Source organism: Pan paniscus, chromosome 11, assembly GCF_029289425.2.
Source record: "Pan paniscus chromosome 11, NHGRI_mPanPan1-v2.0_pri, whole genome shotgun sequence".
Lineage (NCBI taxonomy): Eukaryota > Metazoa > Chordata > Mammalia > Primates > Hominidae > Pan > Pan paniscus.
The window spans coordinates 96,112,943-96,135,587 of NC_073260.2; the positions used below are offsets into that span (position 1 = coordinate 96,112,943).

Below are 22,645 nucleotides of genomic sequence, written 5' to 3' on the forward strand. Positions count from 1 at the left end.
AGAGCTAGACAAATGATGATAATAGAGTTAAGGAGAAACAATCTGAATGCTAACAAAAGTTGTTTTATATTAAATGAATCTACCTATCCTGAACTTGTATAGCTGAAATGGGATTCCAATACCTTGCACCTTTTAGGTTTTGAAATGCAAATCCTGTATTTGAGACTATTTAATTCTTCTTTACAATGTGCCTGCAATTTAGGTAACTACCACCAGGTAATAAAGTTATCTTGGAACAGAGCAACATGGGCTAGGTAGAAAAATCTTTCTTAAAATGTGTCTATGCGTATGTCCTGAATGGTAATGCCTAGGTTTTCTTCTAGGGTTTTTATGATTTTAGGTCTAACGTTTAAGTCTTTAATCCATCTTGAATTAATTTTTGTATAAGGTGTAAGGAAGGGATCCAGTTTCAGCTTTCTACATATGGCTAGCCAGTTTTCCCAGCACCATTTATTAAATAGGGAACCCTTTCCCCATTGCTTGTTTTTGTCAGGTTTGCCAAAGATCAGATAGTTGTAGATATGCTTCATGTCTAAAACACCAAAAGCAATGGCAACAAAAGCCAAAATTGATAAATGGGATCTAATTAAACTAAAGAGCTTCTGCACAGCAAAAGAAACTACCATCAGAGTGAACAGGCAACTTGCAAAATGGGAGAAAATTTTCACAACCTACTCATCTGACAAAGGGCTAATATCCAGAATCTACAATGAACTCAAACAAATTTACAAGAAGAAAACAAACAACCCCATCAAAAAGTGGGCAAAGGACATGAACAGACACTTCTCAGAAGAAGACATTTATGCAGCCAGAAAACACATGAAAAAATGCTCATCATCACTGGCCATCAGAGAAATGCAAATTAAAACCACAATGAGATACCATCTCACACCAGTTAGAATGGCGATCATTAAAAAGTCAGGAAACAACAGGTGCTGGAGATGATGTGGAGAAATAGGAACACTTTTACACTGTTGGTGGGACTGTAAACTAGTTCAACCATTGTGGAAGTCAGTGTGGCGATTCCTCAGGGATCTAGAACTAGAAATACCATTTGACCCAGCCATCCCATTACTGGATATATACCCAAAGGACTATAAATCATGCTGCTATAAAGACACATGCACACGTATGTTTATTGTGGCACTATTCACAATAGCAAAGACTTGGAACCAACCCAAATGTCTAACAATGATAGACTGGGTTAAGAAAATGTGGCACATATACACCATGGAATACTATGCAGCCATAAAAAATGATGAGTTCATGTCTTTTGTAGGGACATGGATGAAATTGGAAATCATCATTCTCAGTAAACTATCGCAAGAACAAAAAACCAAACACCGCATATTCTCACTCATAGGTGGGAATTGAACAATGAGAACACATGGACACAAGAAGGGGAACATCACACTCTGGGGACTGTTGTGGGGTGGGGGGAGCAGGGAGGGATAGCATTGGGAGATATACCTAATGCTAGATGACGAGTTAGTGGGTGCAGCACACCAGCATGGCACATGTATACATATGTAACTAACCTGCACATTGTGCACATGTAACCTAAAACTTAAAGTATAATAATAAAAAATAAATACATAAATAAATAAATAAATAAATAAAACTTACACAGAGGAGGGCGACAGCATTTCCAGTTGAAAGTAATAGAGGGAGTTAGCATTTGATCTAGATATTGGAAGGTGACAAATACTTGAAAATAAAGAGACTCAAAGGAATGTTCCTCTGAATATAAATATGCACAAATCTGTCTTCAGAGAAAGGAAAATAAAGTATTTAAAGAAGTGGCTAATCATGCAAATTAGAGGACAAATAAATTTTGGTGCGTATAGGCTGTGGAGGTAGAAGGCCTGGTTACTACTATTCATTAGGTTAACTAAAGGCTTAGAGTAGCCATAACATCTCCATATTTCAATTGTCTCATTACAAAATATGGATATTAATAATTATTTTGCATATTTTTTCTGAGCATGAATTTAGTCACAGTTATGAAGATCTTAACTATTTGCAATACACTTTTGCATTATGAATTTGCACATAGGAAATGAGTCCAAAAAGGTAAATCAAAGACATTTGAAGACTTTGAGCCCAGGCTTTGGAGTTAGAAATGGGGCTCCGTGCCCATTCTCCAACCTTGTATTACACAGGGGAGCTTGAGAAATCTTTTGATAATGAGTTGACAAGATTATAGTTTTGGATTAGAGAATTTAATCTGGTGAAATTGGGAACAAAATTGATGTATGAAAAGGAGGCAGGACTGTTGTTGAGGCAGATGACTTAGTTGAGAAATTGTTGCAGTAAGGGGCAAGAGGTGGTTGGAGCCATAGAAATAGAGAAGTCGCAATGCCTTTTGTTTCTTCAGGAAAGTCAATTAACCCTCTATAAAGTTATACGTTATAGAAGGGAATCAAGGCCTAAAAGGACAGATAGGATACTAACAAAAAAAATTGAAAGTAAAATAAAGTAAGAAAATTGGATAGAAAGCCTGAAAGCATTTTAGGAGTAGACTGAACAAGAAAGAGACTGAAATCTGAGAAGCCAGTTGCAAGGTGAGGTGGTAAGTTATTCCAGTAAGACATTAACTGAAAGATATTAAAGTTACTGAATTCTTCCTCCTGGCAATAGTTTCCCCCTTTAATTTTTAACCTTGTTTTCCCTTCCAACAAACAAACACTTCAATCTACGATTTATTTTTCTCTTTATTCCTATCAGAAATTTACCTAAACGATTGTCATTTTACTTCCATGTTTGTGTCTTCTGCCATGGATTCCTTGAGCCTGTTCCCATCTGCTCTTGAAAAAGAATAAATTTCTCTGAATAACTGGCTTTCAAACATAATCAGAATTAAGATGCTTTATATTATGAAGGCACTTAAGTGTTTCCTTTCAAATAAATTATTGAAGATAGCATTTGAACATATGTGCAAAGAAAATCATAAGGTGGGTCTCAAATAATGAAGAAAATAAACTGACCAGCTCTTATTAAACCACTCTTAGAAAAGAGCCATACTAACCCATTGGGCAAATACCTTGTCTTTCCTGTGTTGTTGAAAGTTCTTGTTTTGATAATTGAATCTAAGTGAAACCATTATTGACCTACAATGATTATAATAGCAACTCTTTGTAAACGTAAATGAACCTCACAGAAATCATAGCATTACATAATCTATCAAAACAAATAATAGCAATTTATTATGGTGGTTGAAATTTTGCTTAGGAAGTAACCCTATTTAAGTTTCTCTCAAAATGTACATGTGTATATATATATATATATATATACCTACATATATATACACATACACACATACACACACATATACACACACACACACACACACACACACACACACTGATGACGTGGTTCCAGTAGTTAATACATTCTTCAGTATGGTACTTATATGGGAGAAATAGTCATTATAGATAGGACCAATGACTGTTCTTTAAAGGAACTAGACACATGTTCCTGAAATACATCGTTGTTTGGAAATTTTGCTGAAAAGACAAGTAAGAAATAAGCATATTCTTGTCACCTGGTCTATCATTCTTAAATGAAAAATATGTCAGACATAAGCATTTATGTATTACATGGGTCTGCCATTATTAAACATCTACTTATTTTATTTCATTCTTTCAAAATTGATTAAAACCTATGCCTTCAGAAAGATCTTTGGCAGTAATATTTAGCAATAAAATGATATTTTGCTAAATTTTGGAAATAACGACTGTAATCAGTATTCTGTAAAATTTATAATGACATTTCCTGTGCTTTTGCAAACACTTCTTATTTTGGCATATTGTCCTTTAATAAAGTATATAATACAAAGCTAGTTCCTATGTTCTCTTTTGTAATATAATTGGCTACCTAAAATATCTTCTAGCAGAGATATGATTCTTTAAAAAAAAATTAAATTTCCCTTGATTATAAAAACAAGGCTGAGCATAACTGAATTTATCATTTTTGCCACTTTTAAAACATATATGCTTGAACTAATTCTTCCATCCCAAAATTCTGTCTCTATGTATTAATAGTTCATTTTTGTAATGATAGTTAATATATACAAAGCACTAATACAGTGCCTCACCATTAGTAAGAGCCCAAAATGATAACTACTACTTTTAACTTTAATTTCATCAATTTATCAATTAAATGAAATAACATAAGTACATAAAAGTATATAAACACACATATTTACCACAATGTATTATAGGACTTCATGAATGAAAGCTAAAATGTATACTGTAAAAGGAATCAGAAATATAGAAAAAAGCACAGAAAAGTGCAGAAGTTAGCTCAAATATTGGTCAATTACAAAATTCCAGTATTTTATATATTTCATGTGTTATTAAATTTAAAGGTGTCTGCATTAGGTGACATCAGGATGCACACTTATCTTCAAGGCAAGGACAATCTTTATTCAGAATTATTGACGAATTACAAAGTAAATAAGAGAAGAAGTATGTATGGTTTGTTAACTACTTAGTGATGTATTGTTGATCTCACAGGAATGGCATTTGTCTGAAGAGGAAAATGTACGTTTAAAAAACTTATTGTTATAATAGTATTTTTGCACATGGAAAACACACACAAACACACAGAAATATACAATAGGAATCATTCAAGAATCTTTCTGAAACCATCTAAAACTGTGACCTATCTTCTGAATTCTTGTTACTCAAAATGTGGTGGGTAGATCAACACCATCAGAGTAACCTATGTGATGGATACAGATTCTGCAGCCCTACCCTAGACTCACTGAATGAAAAATCTGCAGTTTGATGAATGTGCCTATAAATCTCCATGTAACTCATATTTGTTTGAAGCTTGAGAAGCAATGCTTTAAATCAAACTGAGAAAAAAAAAACAGAAACAAAGATTAGAGGGCTGCATATATTTTAGTAGAATGATTCAGATAGGAAAAAAACAAATGCTGCTAGTTAAAATCACATATAAATGTTGTTGTTTGGTATAAATAAAATCAATATATATGTCCTGAAATAATCACTCTGATGCCTCATTGCACAAGCTTACTTCAGCGCTATTTGACAGTTACTGGTTTCTTCAGTGAGGAGGAGAGATAATAGATAATTAAACAAATAAATTAAAACATGGCTGTAGGTTATGATGGAAGGAAAGACTCTCTTTGAGAAAGTGACTTTTGAACTGAGACCTGTGGGATGAAAAGTATCCAGTCTCAGAGCCTTCCAGGGTTGATTCCCAAAGTCCTTAGTTGCTGAAGACCATGGCTTATTGGAAAATGAGTTAGTGGAAAAATGGAAAAGAACTATATACGGTAATGTTTGAGAGATCGGCTGCAGCCAGCTCATTTCAGAAGTTGTAGACCACAATAGATCATTGTATTTTATTCCATGTGCAATAAAAAGGCATTGAATAATTTTAACCAAAGAAGTAAAATGATGATTTACGCTATGAATTATGTGAGCAATTTATTGTAGAAGGTGTCAAGCGTGGGATCAGTGAGAACAGGTAGAAAGCTCTTGCTATATTCTAAGGGATAGATGATGGTAGCTTCAATTGGAGTATTGAAGTGAATTATATGGGTATTAGCTATAATTAGCCTGTAAAATCACATGGAAAAGAAAGGTATCAAGGAGATGCCTACATTTCTGGCTTGAATACAAGGCAAATGTTTCAGTTTCCTAGAAAATGGGGGAAGACTTAAGAAGGTATATGAGGAAAATGGAGAATTTCAATTTGGGTCAAGTTTGAAAGGTAATAGAATACCTTGAAGATTAAGAGAATGGGTTCTGAAAAAGTTCAAATCCTACCCTGTTTTTTTTACTAGCTGTGGATCTTGAATAATTCACTTAAACTGTGCCTCATTTTTCTCATCATTAAAAGTAGGGATATTAATAACACCTGCCTTCCAGGGTTTTTGTAAATATTAAATTAGATCATACCCTAAAATACTAAGAACAGTTCATGATACAGTGTAAACAATACATAATTATTGCCATTATCATTGGTCACACAAGTGGCAGTGTCATGTAGGAAATCTGATATGTAAACATGAAGTTTAAGGAAAGTGATTGACATTCTAATTATTTTCAGAAAGCATTTTTTTTCTCATTATAGTTCTTTTGAGAGAGTGAAAATTATCCTAGAATAGTTTCTACTGTTTTCTGCCAACTTATCTTTCTCTCTTTCTGTGGTTCACTGAAGGGAGCTGGTGTGGAGTAGGGGAAGAAGGAAATGATTGATCAAGAAAATGGAAATGTCATATTCTAATCCTGAAAAGAACATCTCATTTCCTTTTACAACTTTACAATTCCAAAAGCAGATTCCAGTTTTTAACTGATTGGATTTAAATTTTCCTTAATAAATTAATCATTACTATTTTTGACTTGTCCAGTATATTAAATACATAAACGACAAAGAATAATCTTAGACTTGCATGCTGACCACATTGTCAGATTTTAACCTTTGAAAGCAGGTTTACGGACACAGCAAGTCTTGTCTCCTTCCGGTCTGTTTTCTTTTCATTACGTTATAACAAAATACCATTTTGCCTTCTGGAGTTTAAGTACACATATCTTCAAATATATGAATGGCTTTAAACATGAGTTTCCTTTATTCATCTATTTAATAAAACAAGAAAATAGGCCGGGCGCGGTGGCTCACGCCTGTAATCCCAGCACTTTGGGAGGCCGCGGCGGGAGGATCACGAGGTCAGGAGATCGAGACCATCCTGGCTAACGCGGTGAAACCCCGTCTCCACTAAAAATACAAAAAATTAGCCGGGCGTGGTGGCGGGCGCCTGTAGTCCCAGCTACTCTGGGGGCTGAGGCAGGAGAATGGCGTGAACCCGGGAGGCGGAGCCTGCAGTGAGCAGACATTGTGCCACTGCACTCCAGCCTGGGCGACAGAGCGAGACTCCGTCTCAAAATAAATAAATAAATAAATAATTTAATGATTAATTTTAATAGATTGTTATTTTCTGTGAATTGCAGATAAACATAACAATATTCTTAACTTCAAAATGGAAAACCACACACATGTGAAGTGAATTAATCCCTACTGTGTTTCTTTCAAACCTTTATAAAACAAATACTATATATGTTAATTATTACCGTTATGGCCATTAATATATTAAAATCCTTCTTGAAGCAAGCGAGTGTCATTTTTCTTTTCATTTCCTATTTTTTGGCAGCCTGGAAATAGGGTTATGAGAAGAAGCTCAGAGCAGAGCACCGAAAGTGGCCACTACCAGCATGAAGAGCCCAACAATTCAAACTGGTAAGTGGGTCTCTTTTTCTAGGTTTCAGGATATCTGTCGATTCTGTGTCTTATGCAAAAAGTCTGCATAGTTTATAAATAAAATGAGAAAGCTTCTAAAATGTACCCTGTGAAATGTATTCTCATGACTTGGAAGACTTTAGGGAGGTGGTATTCTATGGGAAACTTGACCACATTTTTTTATAGACAGACATGGATTTAAAGTAGCTTTGTAGGACTGTGGAAGTTGCTGACGTTGTTTGAATCTTCATTTCCCTATTTTAAAATTGAGATTATTGTTGTTGTCTGGTTAAACTTTTTATAAGGATTAACTAAGACATTGCATATAAAGAATTCAGTAGTTTTCTTAGCATAAAGAGCTTAAAGATATAAAACTAATACTTAATACTTCTCACATACCAAGTACTAACCACTAAATACTTTCGTGTATTATTTCAACCTCACCTCAACCTAAAATTAATAGTCATAATTACCCTTGTTTTATAGATAAAGAAAGTTTGCTATTAACAGATGATGTGACTTGCCTTTAAATCATATGCTGCTCCCTGAGACAGTTATTTTGTGTGCAATTGTATCCACTGCCAAAATTTCTATTTTTGTATTTATACAAAAAGTATAAAAACCTTTAGTATCTAATAGATGCCAGGCTTCTTTTAGCTGAGATGCCATGCTACTTCACAAATAATTATTACTTAGTATATGATGACTGTATATTTATATGAGGCCTTATAGGTATAAATAGCTTATGAATACGTAATTGTGTTTAGTTTTCACATACTCTGTAAAAAATGCAGGGTGGAGTTCATTATTCATATTTTTACAGATAAATTCAGGTTCTGAGAGACTAATTGGCTCTCTGGATGTATTAGAGCTCAGTGCTTCTCAGACTCTGTGGGTTAAGAGTCAGTTTATTTTTAATGCATTGTAGATTGAATGTTTTTGTAAAATTACTAAAACTTGCTAGAAAAAATGTAATGATAAAAAGAAGACAGAAAATATACAGATTTATATTTTTATTCTTATTTATTATCATTCTACAAACAAAAAATTACCTCATTTATATAACATTTTTCATACTTTCTCCCAATATCCATAATTCTCATGGTGCAGACCAGTTATTGTTTGCAAATTGACACCAGCCTGACCATACAGACAGGTGACAGCTGACCATACAGCACTGGTAAAACTCATGTGATGCAAGTGAAACACTCAATCTAGATTTTCCATCTCCTAGTCCAGGACTTTTCATAGTACCCTTGGCTGCCTGAACACACAGTAACAAACCTGTTGTATGGTCCAAGGGACAAGAAGATCAACTTCCAAATTGTTAAAATGAAACTGGTGCAAGAAAAATGAAAAATGACAAAAATTATAAAAGAGTAGTATGAAACAACTGACATTAAAAAATTAGGGGAAACATTTGGAAGCCTGTAGAAATGACTTATTCTACATTGATTTATAAGACATCTAGACTTCTAAAAATTCAATATGTGTTATGTTTTTGAAAAACTTTCTCAAGATTTTTTTATGTCTCTTTTCTTTTTTTATTCTTTGAGAAGGTAAGTTAAGCTGTATTTAGGAGACTAGACCTTGTCAGTTCAAAGCAGTTTACCGACCTGTGTACAATTCTAAGAGATAAAGGTGGATCCTGGCCTCCTGTGAAATAAAAATGAACTCATTTGCACACTACATTGAAGGGGCTTGAAAATAAATGTTACTTGTTCATTTCAAAACTACCAAAGAAAATTGCAGCACTTTTGGTGCAAAGTAAAATGCACATTGAGTCAGCAATGAAAATTTACTTTGTAAGATGATTTTGTGGCTTTCTCAGTTCTACTGAAATGGATCCAAATATTTACATGTGCTATTTTATTAATAATTATTTTACCATCTGTGTCAAAGTAATATTACACAGATGTTCGGGAATAGCTTTTGGTTGTGAGTAAACATTAAAGGAAGATTGAATTTTTCTCAAAATGATGCTGATGGAATGTTTTTTATCATAGTTTAAGATGTCAGAAATAAGTTTTTTTTTCTTAGCAGTGCTTGATTTAGCTTAAAATGGCTGTAAGGGCCCAGAGAAAGATGACATTTTATGATAATATTCAAAACTGACACTTTCAGTCAACCTATTATTAGTTTCTGGGAAGACTCTACATTGCTAAATTGAAATTCACAAACTAAAGTAAAGAAAACCTATGGCCTTAAGTAATGTAGAGAGACCCTGTGTTTCTTCCCCATGACTCAAAGATCCAAGATTTGTATCACTCAGAAAATTAAGCAGTCATACATGGGCACCTTTCTTCAATCAGTGCCTCTACGTCTACAGAAAAAGTGATTACTTTTTCTGCTCCCTCTGAAAAGGGAAGAAAGGAAGGAAGAACTTACAGTAATACAGTATGTCCCGGGAAAGAGATATAGTCCCAAAAGCACTGTAGGTGTTACAGTAGTGGGAATAGAGACAGTAGTAATGTGTGCATGCTCACAGTGTGTGTGTGTGTATGTGTATGTGTGTGTGTGTGTGAGAGAGAGAGAGAGGCTCTAGATATTTTATGAGATCAAGGTGAGACGACCACAGAGTGGGGAAAGACGATGATCCATCTACCAACAATTCTAGAAGAATTGCATTAATTGAATGCTGCTACTCATTGGAATTTGGGCCTGAATTTCTTCATAACAATCTGCTCTTCAACTGTGAAGCTTAGAAGCTTTCTGCTGAAAAAAAAACAAGTTATCAGTAGAAACAAGGGCTAATGGTCAATCTTGTCACTTGTCTGTTAGAAAACCCTACACTTCAATAGATTTTTATCACAATCTCAGATCAGTAAAGAAAAAAATAACAACAAGACCATTAAAGCAAAACTGGTTGTCAGTAGTAATTACTTGACATGGAAAATTAAAGTCTCAGAGGAAAAGCATATATAAAGCAAGAGTTAATACAGAAAGCAGAAAAAATGTTTTAGAAAATTGTTTTCCATCCTTGTGTATGCATTGAATGACTCAGAAATAAAAAACACAGAGATTGGATAGATTAAAGTACAAACAATTGAAAAGAAACAAAAATGTTACAGAAGAATGATATCTGTCTTTGGAGGCAACAAGTAACAGAATCAGATTTGTGCAAAGGAAACTGAAGGAGCACTCAGTTTCTTCAGAACTGCAGAGGGCAAAGATAAACTATGAAAACAATGAGAGAAAACATATGACCACTATGGAAAACAGAAACAAATGTGTAGGTAATTATTTATGAAAACAAGAGACCAAAATAAATAAAAAAAAGAGCACTAATCCAATAGTTGCAAGGGAAAAAAATCTTGTTGAAGAAATAAATGGAAAGGGTTTTTTTAATCTAAATATTTGCTGTGGTCTACGATTTTTTGTATTGCATGGAAATTACTTATTCTTTAAACGTTAGGACAACCTAATAGTAAACTTAGACAAAGATTATCTTCGGTCTGACAGTTTCTTTTTTAATTTCTCATGCTTCTATGGTTATTGGTCTATTCAAGATTTTCTTGATTCCCTTAACATATTTTGATAATCTGTGTTAACCTAGAAAAACTACCAATACTGAGTAATTATTCATGTGTGAACCTACATATTAAAAAAAAAACTTGAAGTCAATGCACTAGTGGAATAAGAAGTAATTTTTATTTTTTAACTTTAGTCTCTTCTGTTTTCTGGTATATAAAATAACCATGTATCATAGGTTAAGCAATATTTGTATCAGAACATACATAAGAACAGTGCACAAATCATAAATGAATAGCTAAATGAATTATCAGAATGTCTACAAACCTGTGTAATACCACTCAAATTAGGAAATAAGACATAATGAACACCATTGAAAGGGCCCTCTTTTTTCTTTCCAAGTCACAAATTCCAATCCCTCACAAGGCAACCCCTTTCTTGAATTCTAATACTATAGATTATTTAGCCTGCTTTTGAGTTTTATAAATGTAATAATAGAGTTTACACTTGTTTTATGTGTGGCCTCTTGGTCTCAATATTATGCTGTGAGATTCCTATGTGTGGCAATAGTTTAATTTTCAATGTATTTCATCATGACCAGATTTTGGACCTCACATACTTATACATGTCTTTTGGGACATGTGTGTGAAAATTTCTCTTGCTGTACAATTGTGTTTATGTGGCTTAAAAGCTTGTTGGTAGACAGATGCTAGTTTCCCAAAAGGTTAAACCAATTTGTATTCCCACTGACATAGTATAAGAGTTCTAGTAGCTCTATATCTTTATAATCACTTGGTAATAATTATCAGAGATTTTTGTTTTAGCTGTTCTGTTGGGTATACTGTGGTATCCCATTGTGGTTTTGATTAACTTTCCTATAACTGGTAAGAATGGTGCTATTGTTCCTGTGTGTCTCCCAGAATTCACATGTGAAAAATGTGGTCCCCTGTGTAGCAGTGTTGGGAGGTGGGATCTTTAAGATGTGATTAAGTCACTGAGAGAGAATAATGCCACTCTTGTTTGATCCTGTTAACTCTTGAGGGAATAAGTATGTTCTTGCTCTCAAGTGACTGGATAATTTACCAAGACGGCAGGCTGTTAAAGTAAGGCCACCCTCGTGTTTGGTCTCTTTTACATTCACTGTCTTGCCCTTCTGTTTTTCTACCATGTTACGACACAGTATGAAAGCCCATGCCAGAAACTGCTAGCATGCACTTGGACCTCCCAGCCTTCAGAACTGTGAGACAGCTAAACTTATTTTCTTTACAAATTGCTCAGTCTCAGGTATTCTATTTTAGCAACAGAAAATTAACTAAGACAGATGGCATTGGTATACCAGATCAACAATTCCTTGGCTTTCTCTAAGTTAAAAGGTACATGGAAATTTAGAAGAGGCATTAAGAAGCATAGTAACTTTATTTGCCTCCACTAAATGAATACTCAAGTCTTAAAAAACCTATAATTTCCTATTATATAAAAATTATATATAACATATATAAAGAAAATTATGTATAATATATATGTTATATATTACTTATATTTTATATATTTGTTACATATATGTACTATATTATATATTATATATAATTACATATATATAAATTGTATAAAACCTTATGTCATTAAATGTATGCAAGCCTAACAATCCCATTTAATTTAAAATTCAACATCTATTTTTTTCAACTTTGACTTTTCCATTAGCTAATTAATACATTATAATCTATCAATTTTTGTCCTGTTTCATTGGGTACCAACCTATCTTATGACAGTAGAATCACAGCTGAATGGCGATGATTAGAATTTGTTGCAGGAGAATGATTGCATACCCCATTTGTGTGTTGGGAAAACTAATTATTTGTTCAGCCATTTGAAACTAGGGATGGCACATGGGCAACAGGCATGAAAATGATCCAGGAGGGCAACATGATCTTGACAGAGGGCCTAGGGCTCCCACCCATGCGGCAAGTGTGACAGCTCCATCACTTTCCCAGTCATTTCCTCTGGCGAGCTATGTAATGGTTGATTTATTTCCAGTACTATTAGTTTCCAAACAGTGTGAGAGCCTGGATGATATGTTGTTGAGACAATTTGTATGTGCATAATTTAATACTATGTTGTCTTATGGTATTCTTGCTTATGAAGCCATATTATCAGGAATTAGCAAAATTCAAATACGTTTTTCTTTGTTTTAGTTTGGTAAAATATATGACAAAAAATTTACAACTTTAACAGTTTTCAAGTGTACAATTCTGTAGGATTACACTCTCATTATTGTATAGCTATCACCAACATCAATCTCCAGAGCTTTTTCACATACAAACTTAACTCCAATGCATAGGAAAACTCTACTGCTTTAGAGCTTCACCCTGTTCATCTTTATGTTATTGATTTCACAAATTACGTCTATATATACATATACATAAAGGTTATTCCTTTATGTATACTTAGAATTATTTTATACATTTGTTTTTTAAAATCCTGTAGAAAATAAAAAGTTAAGTTACAAACCAAAATTACGATAATATTCTTATTTCTGTTTGTCCCTGTGTTCATTTTTACTGGAGAACTTCATATTTTCATATGACTTTGAGTTACTGCCTATCATGTTTTCATTTCAACTTGTAAGACTCCTATTAGAATTTCATATTTAGCAAGTCTAGTTGTAATTAACTGCCTCAGTTTTGTTTGTCTGGTGAATGTTTTAATTTCTCCCTTATTTTTGAAGAAACTTTATGCCAAATATAAGATTCTAGATTGACAGGTTTTTTCCTTATTTTAGCACATTAAATATATCATCCTACTGCTTTATGGTCTGCAAAATTTCCACTGAAAAATTCAATGATAGGTTTATCAAGGATCCCTTGTACATGATTAGTGTTCTTTCTCTTGCTGCTTTCAATATTCTCTCCCTGTTTTTGGCCTTCAAAAATTTGATTGTAATGTCTCTTCTTGTGAATCTCTTTATTCTACTTGGAATTTGTTGAGCTTCTTGGGCTTATAGATTCATGCATTTCCTCAAATTTGCAAAGTTTTCAGCCATTATTTCTTCAAATAATCTCTGTATCACTTTATCTCTCTTTTATCTTTTTGGATTCTTATAATGTGTATAGCAGTCTGTTGATCGGTTTACTGTAAGTCCCTTAGGTTCTGCTCTGTTCACTTTTCTTTACTTTTTTTTTTTTTCTTTTTGCTCTTCAGACTTAATAGTTTTAGGTGACTTTCCTTCAGGTTCACTGATTCTTTTCTTTGCTTGTTCAAGGTTGCTGTTGAACAACTCTCGTGAATTTTCAATTCAGATATTGTATTTTTCCACTCCATAATTTATGTTTGGTTCTTTTTTATGATTTCTATATTTATCGATATTTTAATTATGTTCATATATTGTTTCTCTACTTCCTTGAATTTTCTCCACATTCTTCTTTTGCTCTTAGAGCATATTTAAGACAATTATTTTAAAGTCTTATCTAGTGAGGCTGATGTGTGTGTTTCTTTAGAGACAGTTTCGGAAGGTTAACTTTGTTCCTTTTGATGGACCGTATTACCCTATGTCTTTGAATGCTTTATGATATTTTTGTTGAAATTTGGTCATTTAAAAAAGAGGCCACATCCCCCAGTTTTTGCACACTGGCTCTGTGCAGGGGAAATCTTACTAATCAATGTGATATGAACACATAAAGTCCTCTGAGACCTTTTCTGAGCATATATTCTGTCTGGGCATGTGTGTGTGCTTTTCCCTCTTATAAATACTGTAGAACTGTGATTGCTTTCCAGAGCTCCTAAAAACCTGTATTAGTCAGTCTGTTGTTTTTAATGTTCCTGTGGGTAAACAAGGGCTTGGAGCTTTCTAATCTACCAACTTGCAGATGTCACTCACAGACCCTGTTATGTTTCAAGGAGTCTCAACTCAGCTTCTTCTTGGGGCCTTAGATGTTCTACTGTATTATTTCCCAATAATCTCTTACCTTCAGTTTCTGTGGACCTGCAACTTCCCCTCTCTCCTGCAGTTTTTGCATGCATGCCACTGGTTTACATGGTTTCTAGCCTAAGATCCCAACTATACTACTGTTTCCTCTTCTGAGTTCCAAGTAAGGAGAGTGAGAAACTAGTGCCTTGGCAGTGCTCACACTGGTTATAACCTTGCAAATATGATCTACTTTGCTCTTTCTGGTCCAAGTGAGGGAACTGGGTATTGACATCATCTTCCACCTGTGAAGCACAACATAGGATAAAGAATGGGGCAAAGGCAAGTAAAACACTATGAAATTTCTTACCATTTTTAATGTGGCTTTTTCTTGATTGGGCATTTGCTTGGTTTCTGTAGATTTTTGACTATCAGATATACTATTAAATTATATAAATCAGTCTATAAGTTTATCTATTTATTTTAGTGTTTGTTTTCTGTGATGGATAAAAGGGCTTTGAGCTTTCTATTCTGCTACTTTCCTGATTATTTTTTTAAAGTTTTTAACAAAATACATTGTGAATGTAATACAATATTGTATATTTTGTATATTATTTTGATATATGATTTCAGCATTGGAAATAATTTCAATGACTTGAAAATATGTTATAAGCCTTTCAAACAGGGAAAGCAGAATTAGTTATTCATGTTGACACAGTTGTATTATGTTATTTCCTACTCTAATATATGACTCAAAGGTAAAGATTAATTTTTCATGTGACTTTTATTTGCAATCTATGACCCCAATAAGCACTGTGTTGAATTAGCCTTCTTTAAAAAAATTCCAGTGGATCAACCAATTTTTACTCATTAAAAATAATAAAAAATAATAATATGTAATAAAAATATTTACTTCTTCAATTTTACTGTAGTTTTCTAGTTTTAATCAGTTTGTTGTTCAAACAAGCAACAGTGTTATAAGCTAACTTTTGAAGGAGAAAATGCATGCTATGGTATTTAAGGAATTGTGGTTCATTTTAGATACATGATTTCAGCATTAACAAAGAAGAATTCCAATGACTAAAAAATATGTTATAAGCCTTTCATCATAGGGAAAGCAGGATCTATACGTTTCTCATGTCAATATTGTTTTCACTATGTTGTTTGCTACTCTAGTATATGATTTAAAAGGAGAAAGAGCTGAGGTTAAGAGTCAGCTAGGGGGCCAGGCATGGTGGCTCACACCTGTAATCCCAGCACTTTGGGAGGCCGAGGAGGGCAGACTACGAGAGGTCAGGAGATCGAGACCATCCTGGCTAACACAGTGAAACCCCATCTCTACTAAAAATACAAAAAATTAGCCAGGCGTGGTGGTGGGTACCTGTAATCCCAGCTACTCGGGAGGCTGAGGCAGGAGAATGGCGTGAACCCAGGAGGCAGAGCTTGCAGTGAGTCAAGATGGCGCCGCTGCACTCTAGCCAGGGCAACAGAGCGAGACTCCGTCCCCCCCCCCCAAAAAAAGAGTCAGCTAGGGTTATTTTTATTAGTGGAACAAATCCACCCACTTTGCCTTTGTATCTCATCAGCAGAGTTAGTTTGGATTAAGTATGTATAAACAATAATTTTAGTCATTTTTAACCAGTTTGTAACACCATTTCTAAAGTTTAACAATATGCATGTGATACAGAGATAGCTGGATAATTTTATTCATGCCTTGTGTTCAATTTAATAAAAGAGAAAAACACTTTGAGTTAAAGTCACACTTTTAGTGAAATGGAATGCTGTCTTTTGTTAATTTTTAATTTATAATTATTGTGGGTACAGAGTAGGTATATATATTTATGGGGTATATGAAATATTTTGATAAAAGCATAAAATGTGTCATAGTCACATCAGAGTAAATGGGGTATCTATCACCTCAAGCATCTATCCTTTGTATTACAAACAGTCCAGTTGTACTCTTTCATTTATTTCAAAATGTACAATTAAATTATTACTGACAATAGTGACACTGATGTGCTATCAAATACTAGATCTTATTAACTCTATTATTTGTACCCATTTATCATCACCACCTCCCCCTCTTCCACCTACCCTTCCCAAACTCATCATCTACTCTCTGTCTCATGAACTATTTTAATTTTTATCCTCCACAAATAAATGAGAACATGATCAGTTTGTCCTTCTGTGCCTGGCTTATTTCATTTAGCATAATGACCTCTGGTTCCATCCATGTCATTGCAAATGATGGGATCAGCCATCCTTTTTATGGCTGAATAGTACTTCACTGTGTATATGTACCACATTTTCTTTATCCATTCATCTGTTTGTGGACATGTAGGTTGTTTCCAAATCTTGACTATTGTGAATAGTGCTGCAATAAACATAGGAGTGCAGGTATCTCTTCAATATACTGCTTTGTGTTTTGGGGGAGTATCTACCTAGCAGTGGAATAACTGGATTATACGGTAGCTCTGTTTTTAGTTTTTTTTTGAAACCTCTGAACTGTTCTCCATAGTGGTTGTACTAATTTACATTCTCACCAACAGTGCACTGTGGTTCCCTTTTCTGCATATCCTCATCAGCATTTGTTATTGCCTGTCTTTTGGATAAAAGCCATTTTAACTGGGGTGACAGGATATCTCATTGTAGTTTTGATTTGTATTCCTCTGATGATCAGCGATGTTGAGTACCTTTTTCATATGCCTGTTTGCCATTTTGTGTCTTATTTTAAGAAATGTCTACTCAGATCTTTAACCCATTTTTGACTGGATTATTCAATTTTTTCCTATAGTGCTGTTTGAACTCTTTATATATTCTGGTTATTAATCCCTTTTCAGAAGGGTAGTTTGCAAATATTTTCTCCTATTCTGTGGATCGTCTCTTCAATTTCTTGATTGGTTCCTTTGCTATGCAGAAGCTTTTTAACTTGATATTGATATGAACAGGAAGCAGGGAAATACTGGGTAAAAGAGGGCGGAGTCCCTGGCAAGGGCTCCACCCTCAAGCCTGAATTTGTGGCCCTAAGTGAGAACTTCACTTCCCTGTTTTCCCACCCAAATGTTGCCTTTTGGCCTACCATGCCCCCTATCTTGTGCTCATAAGAACCCCAGATCCCAAACTCAGCACACACACACAAAAGAAAGAAGCATCTGAACGTTGAGAGGAGAAGAAGCAGCTGGACATCAGAGACAACGGTCAGAGAGGAGTTCAGCCGGGGATGGTTAGGCCGCCTTCCCACTTTATCCCCTTGCCAGCTTTCCATCCCACTGAGAGCCACTTCCACCACTCAATAAAATTTCTATGTTCACCATCCTTCAAGTCCTTGTGACCTCATTCCTCTTGGAATGAGAGGACAAGGACCCAGGTATGGGTGCAAGACACTGTCACACTGACTCTCCACTGAACTGTTTTAACACTTAAGCCATCCACAGACAGCAAAACAAAGAGTACACTGTAACACTCACCCTTTCAGGATCCAGAGGTCGCATGCAACCTGTAGACACTGCCACAGGCCTGTATGTGGGGCGGGGGGGCGGCGCCCAAAGTTACTTGCCCCTGCTCCTGCACCTTCTCACCTGTGTGCTCCTACTCCCACAAGGGTTTTGAGCACTGCGGGCTGAGTAAGCAAGCCACCCCTTCATGAGTCCCACAAACTGGTCAGGGAACTATCCTGTCTCAATGTTATTCCATTTGTCTATTTTTGTTTTGATTGCCTGTGCTTGTGGGGTGTTGCTCAAGAAATCTATGTCAAATCCAATGTTGAAATGTTGTCTTGGAAACCTTAAGTAGTGAGCTATTAAGTAATTTTCTATAGCCAAGTTCCCCACTCTAAAATAAAAAGCCGATGATGGCCTTTACCAAGAATTTCTAAGAGTTTCTTTAACAATACAGTAAAATAAATTGAGAGGAAATACGGAAGTTATGACCTATTCATTTAGGCATGTTTATTTTCCCTGAAATTATACCCCAGATGTCATTAATACATTTCTTCCACAAACACATGGCTTTCAAAGCAGGAACATTTTTAGTTTTGCATATAAGGAACTGTATATTTAACATATTCTTCAGAAACAAAAATCATTGAAGATGACAGCCATGTACAGCAAACGAAAACAACCATTAGTAGGTGTTATTAAACAGAAGATTGAATGTCCATTCATCCAAACAACTATAATATAAAACTTAGATTTATTTTGTATTAATTTATGTTTATTCTTCAAGAAAACTGAACATGGAAAAGCCTTCTGATTATAACTACTTTCTTGGCAGATAAACAGGGAGATAGCAAAGTAGTTATAGTGTAACATAGGAATAGAATTTATGCCAATCACTCTTTAGCTTAGATCCTATGTTGTATAAAATACATTTGCTAATTTAATTACATGGGAAAATATTGAAATATTGTATTATGAAATAATAATTCATACCATAGACTACAAGAATTGTGAGGTCGTTTCCCTGAACAGAATATTGTCTTCCCAACCTTAAGTGTTAGGGAAATGTTTTGTCTTGATAAATATGCAGAAAACCCTAGCAATATTTTGATTCTCTATAACTTATGGATCTCCTCCTTATACAGGCATAATGTGAAGTACATTAAGATGAAAACAGGCTCATTTCCTCTAACTTTAAATAAAAAATAATTATCTTTATTGTGACAGGGAGGAGTGAATACAAGGTGCTTTAAATGTATTGGCTCTGTTAAAGGTATTTTTTCCTGCCAAATGCACTCAGTTAAAACAGCTATCATAGGCTTACCCTATTTTCAGTAAATCATTATTTTTTTCATTTTATTTTTATGATTGAATTATAAAACTCTTCAATGGCTCATCTTGGCTCTCTCCCCTTCCCTGAAGCCATCTCAAGTGAATATTTTTGTATACAACAGCACAAATATGCACATATATTTGTCTGTGTAAGGTCAAGTAAATGTCCATGATTTTTCCTTTATGGTAGTTCAGATGACCTTTTACAGGCCATTTGCCCCTAATACTCAAGTCTTAAACCCTCCTATTTAATTTACATTACTTGATCTTTTTCTCAGTAGAAATGAAAAGTCCTAGTATACCTATAATCCAGACTATCCATGGGCAAAATTGGAAGACAGGTGAACACTTTTCTCATTTTTCTTCATCCCATTTTTCTTTCTTTTTTACTTATTTGTATATTTTTTGGCCTTTTGGTGCCAGTGTTCTTTTGTTCTGCCATCCCACTCATTCAAAAAATCGATTATAGTTCAGGCATCAGACAAAAGAGATTTGATAAATTTCTTCACACTAAATTGAAAGTAATGGCTAAGCTCTCCTATACAATGTCATTTTTCCTTTAATACGTGATGTTACATATCTAGGTAAAGAATTATAGATACCAATAACAAACACTAGGGTAACTTGTGAAACAATAAAATTTGTTGCCCAAACCAAGAAACTTTTGATAGAAAAAAAAAGCGCTATTAATCACTCCCTGAGGATAATAGTGTAAAACAGAAGTGTCTTTTGTAAACCAGAAACTAAATGTCATCTTCTAGCCCTAGTATTCTTTGTTCAGGATATTTAACCCTGTATGTAGTTCCCACGATTTGCAGACATACACTGTCTTGCAAAACTTAATGTTAAAAGACATTGCTCTTTAAGGTGTCACCAAGATGGCTTAGAAATCCTATGATGGGTAATTTTTTTCAATTTTTAGTTCAGAATAGATAGTTCCTTGGAAAAATCCTCAGAACTTAATTACCACTCACAACCAAGTTACTCTATGAATCCACATTACTTCATTGAGCCACTGTTTCCTTGTTTTTAAAATTGTGGGGGGAGGTAATTAGACTAGAAAATGCCCAAAGATATTTTCATCACTAATATCCTATGAGTGTGAGCAAGAATTATGATTAATTTTTATCCCTTCAATAAATAATAGCACAAACTAAAAAATCATTTATATGTAATCTATGTAAATTTTTGGAGCCCTGTAAAATAATGGTTGAAGAGAAAGGTGACAGAAATTTACAACTCCATTTTTTCCCCCTATTTGTGGTCTTCAATTGTGGACCAAGTGTGCTTGATCCCTTTCAAAAGTGAGATGTCATTGCAAATTGCAAACTCAGGTATAATTTTTTTTTTTTTTTTTTTTTTTTTTAGCTAGAGCATGATGAATGTTATTCTAGTATGTGACCCTTTCTGCTGATTGTAAAATGAAAATAAGGGCATTGGTTTTTGTTTTATTTGTAAAAAAATTGTTAAAAATCAAATTATCTGCCATAATTCTGTATTATTTAAACTGAAATAATTTCACCTTAGGGATTCTGCAACAGTTACTAACAATTATAATGGCAGCTAAATGACTGTTCTCTCTTCATCTAACCCTAATGGACAGAGTCAGGTTCTCTGGGAAATCCATTCAGTTACTCTGATTCTATGAGATTAGAAGGTAGCATGACTTAAGACTTATGTAAACAAAGATAAAGATAAAGAATAGTGTTGAGATAAGACATAACATTAGAGGAGAATGAATACAGATTTTAAAAGGAGACAGATGATGCTTCAAATCTTGGCTCTGTGGGTGCTCAGTTTGTAACATTAGACTAAGTCACTGATTCTCTTTCAGCCTATGTTCCCTCATCTGTAAAATGGACTGCTGACATCTAATAACTCACAGAGTAGTTAAAAAATTTAAATGAGATAAATATGTAGAGCTGTCACCATTGCTGTAATGTCATAGACTGCACAACAATTACTTTTCTTTGCCTGAGAGTCATTAACAGATATAATCAGGAACTACTACTTGCCTTTGGAGCCTGATGTTTTTGTAACTTTTGTCCATATTAGACTCTCAGAAACTATCCTCTTACTCTCCTCTCCACATCCCTGCAAATAAAAACAACAATGACATTGATTCACAGACTGTGCTAAGTCAGATCAGCTGATGCATCAGCTGTAGGGAAGTGAGCCCTGTCTTTCAGGACATCAATTCTCAATATTTGTTACTCATTAGAGCAATTGTTTACATCTTTAAGAATCTAACATTTCTTTTTATTTTCATGTTTTAGTTATTTCCAGTCAAGAAAAAATAATACATGCCCAAACTAAGTCATTAGGACTTTGTTTGATACAAAATGTATTGCTATTTTTGATGGAGTAAACACAAATTTAAGATACCCTGTATGGCCAGGAAACACCATTTCAGAAAGCCACGAAGTAAATGATAGTGAGGGATGAATGGTAGGGAGAGAGCACTGAGACTGTGGAAATACTGCTTGTATAGCACTTTAGGCTCCTAGTGAGGCAGATCAAGAATTGTCTTATTATCTCGATATTGTATAATATGTTTCAAAAAGCCCATCCGGAACATTATTTTGATTTGTATTCCTTTAGAATCAACTTCAATTTCCAGTACTATCTTCTATCATTTTATGTTGTTATAAAAGTGAATCAAATATTTTTAGCAAACTGTAGATTTTTCTTCATATAAGAAAAGAAAAAGACTATGATGATAAAGAAGAAAGACAAGCAAGAATGAGTTTATGCCCAAGTGTTTAGGGTTATATTGTATCTTCAATACTCTCTAGTTGTTTCTACACTGCGGAGATCGTAGGGTTTTTAAAAAAAAGTTAGGTTGAACTAAAAAGGAAATGATACAACAGTTTCTAGACATTTTTAGTCTATTTGTATGACGAAGTTGAGTTCTTGCTCACTTACCTTTTCTTCACCTCCCACTCCTCCACCCCTCCCCCCACACACAAACCACACACTTGCCCTCCAGGCTGGGAGAAATTCATTGCTGTAGAATACCATCTATCATACCACTTCTTCCCAAATGCCTGCACAGTAGAGGAATTAATTCCCAGAGGGAGGAGTAAAATTTCCTGTTACAGATGCATTATATTTTATATAGCATCTTTTCATTGAAAGATCATTTTTCTGATTACACACCAGGAAGATTTTCAATTTCCCCCATTTCTCCATTACTATGTATTACATGAAGTTATTTCTTTTGCTTTCCTTTCCC

At 34.3% G+C, this 22,645-nt stretch overlaps 1 protein-coding gene across 3 annotated transcripts in view; it reads left to right on the top strand.

Annotated features, from left to right (window-relative positions):
- Positions 1-22,645, top strand: part of LINGO2 (leucine rich repeat and Ig domain containing 2) — a 1,246,058-nt gene that overhangs the window by 730,858 nt on the left and 492,555 nt on the right. For all 3 annotated transcript variants that reach the window (XM_024930183.3, XM_024930184.3, XM_024930182.4), the window contains exon 4: positions 7,184-7,269. The gene's annotated coding sequence lies outside the window, so the exon portion shown is untranslated. The remainder of the gene's footprint in view (positions 1-7,183; positions 7,270-22,645) is intronic.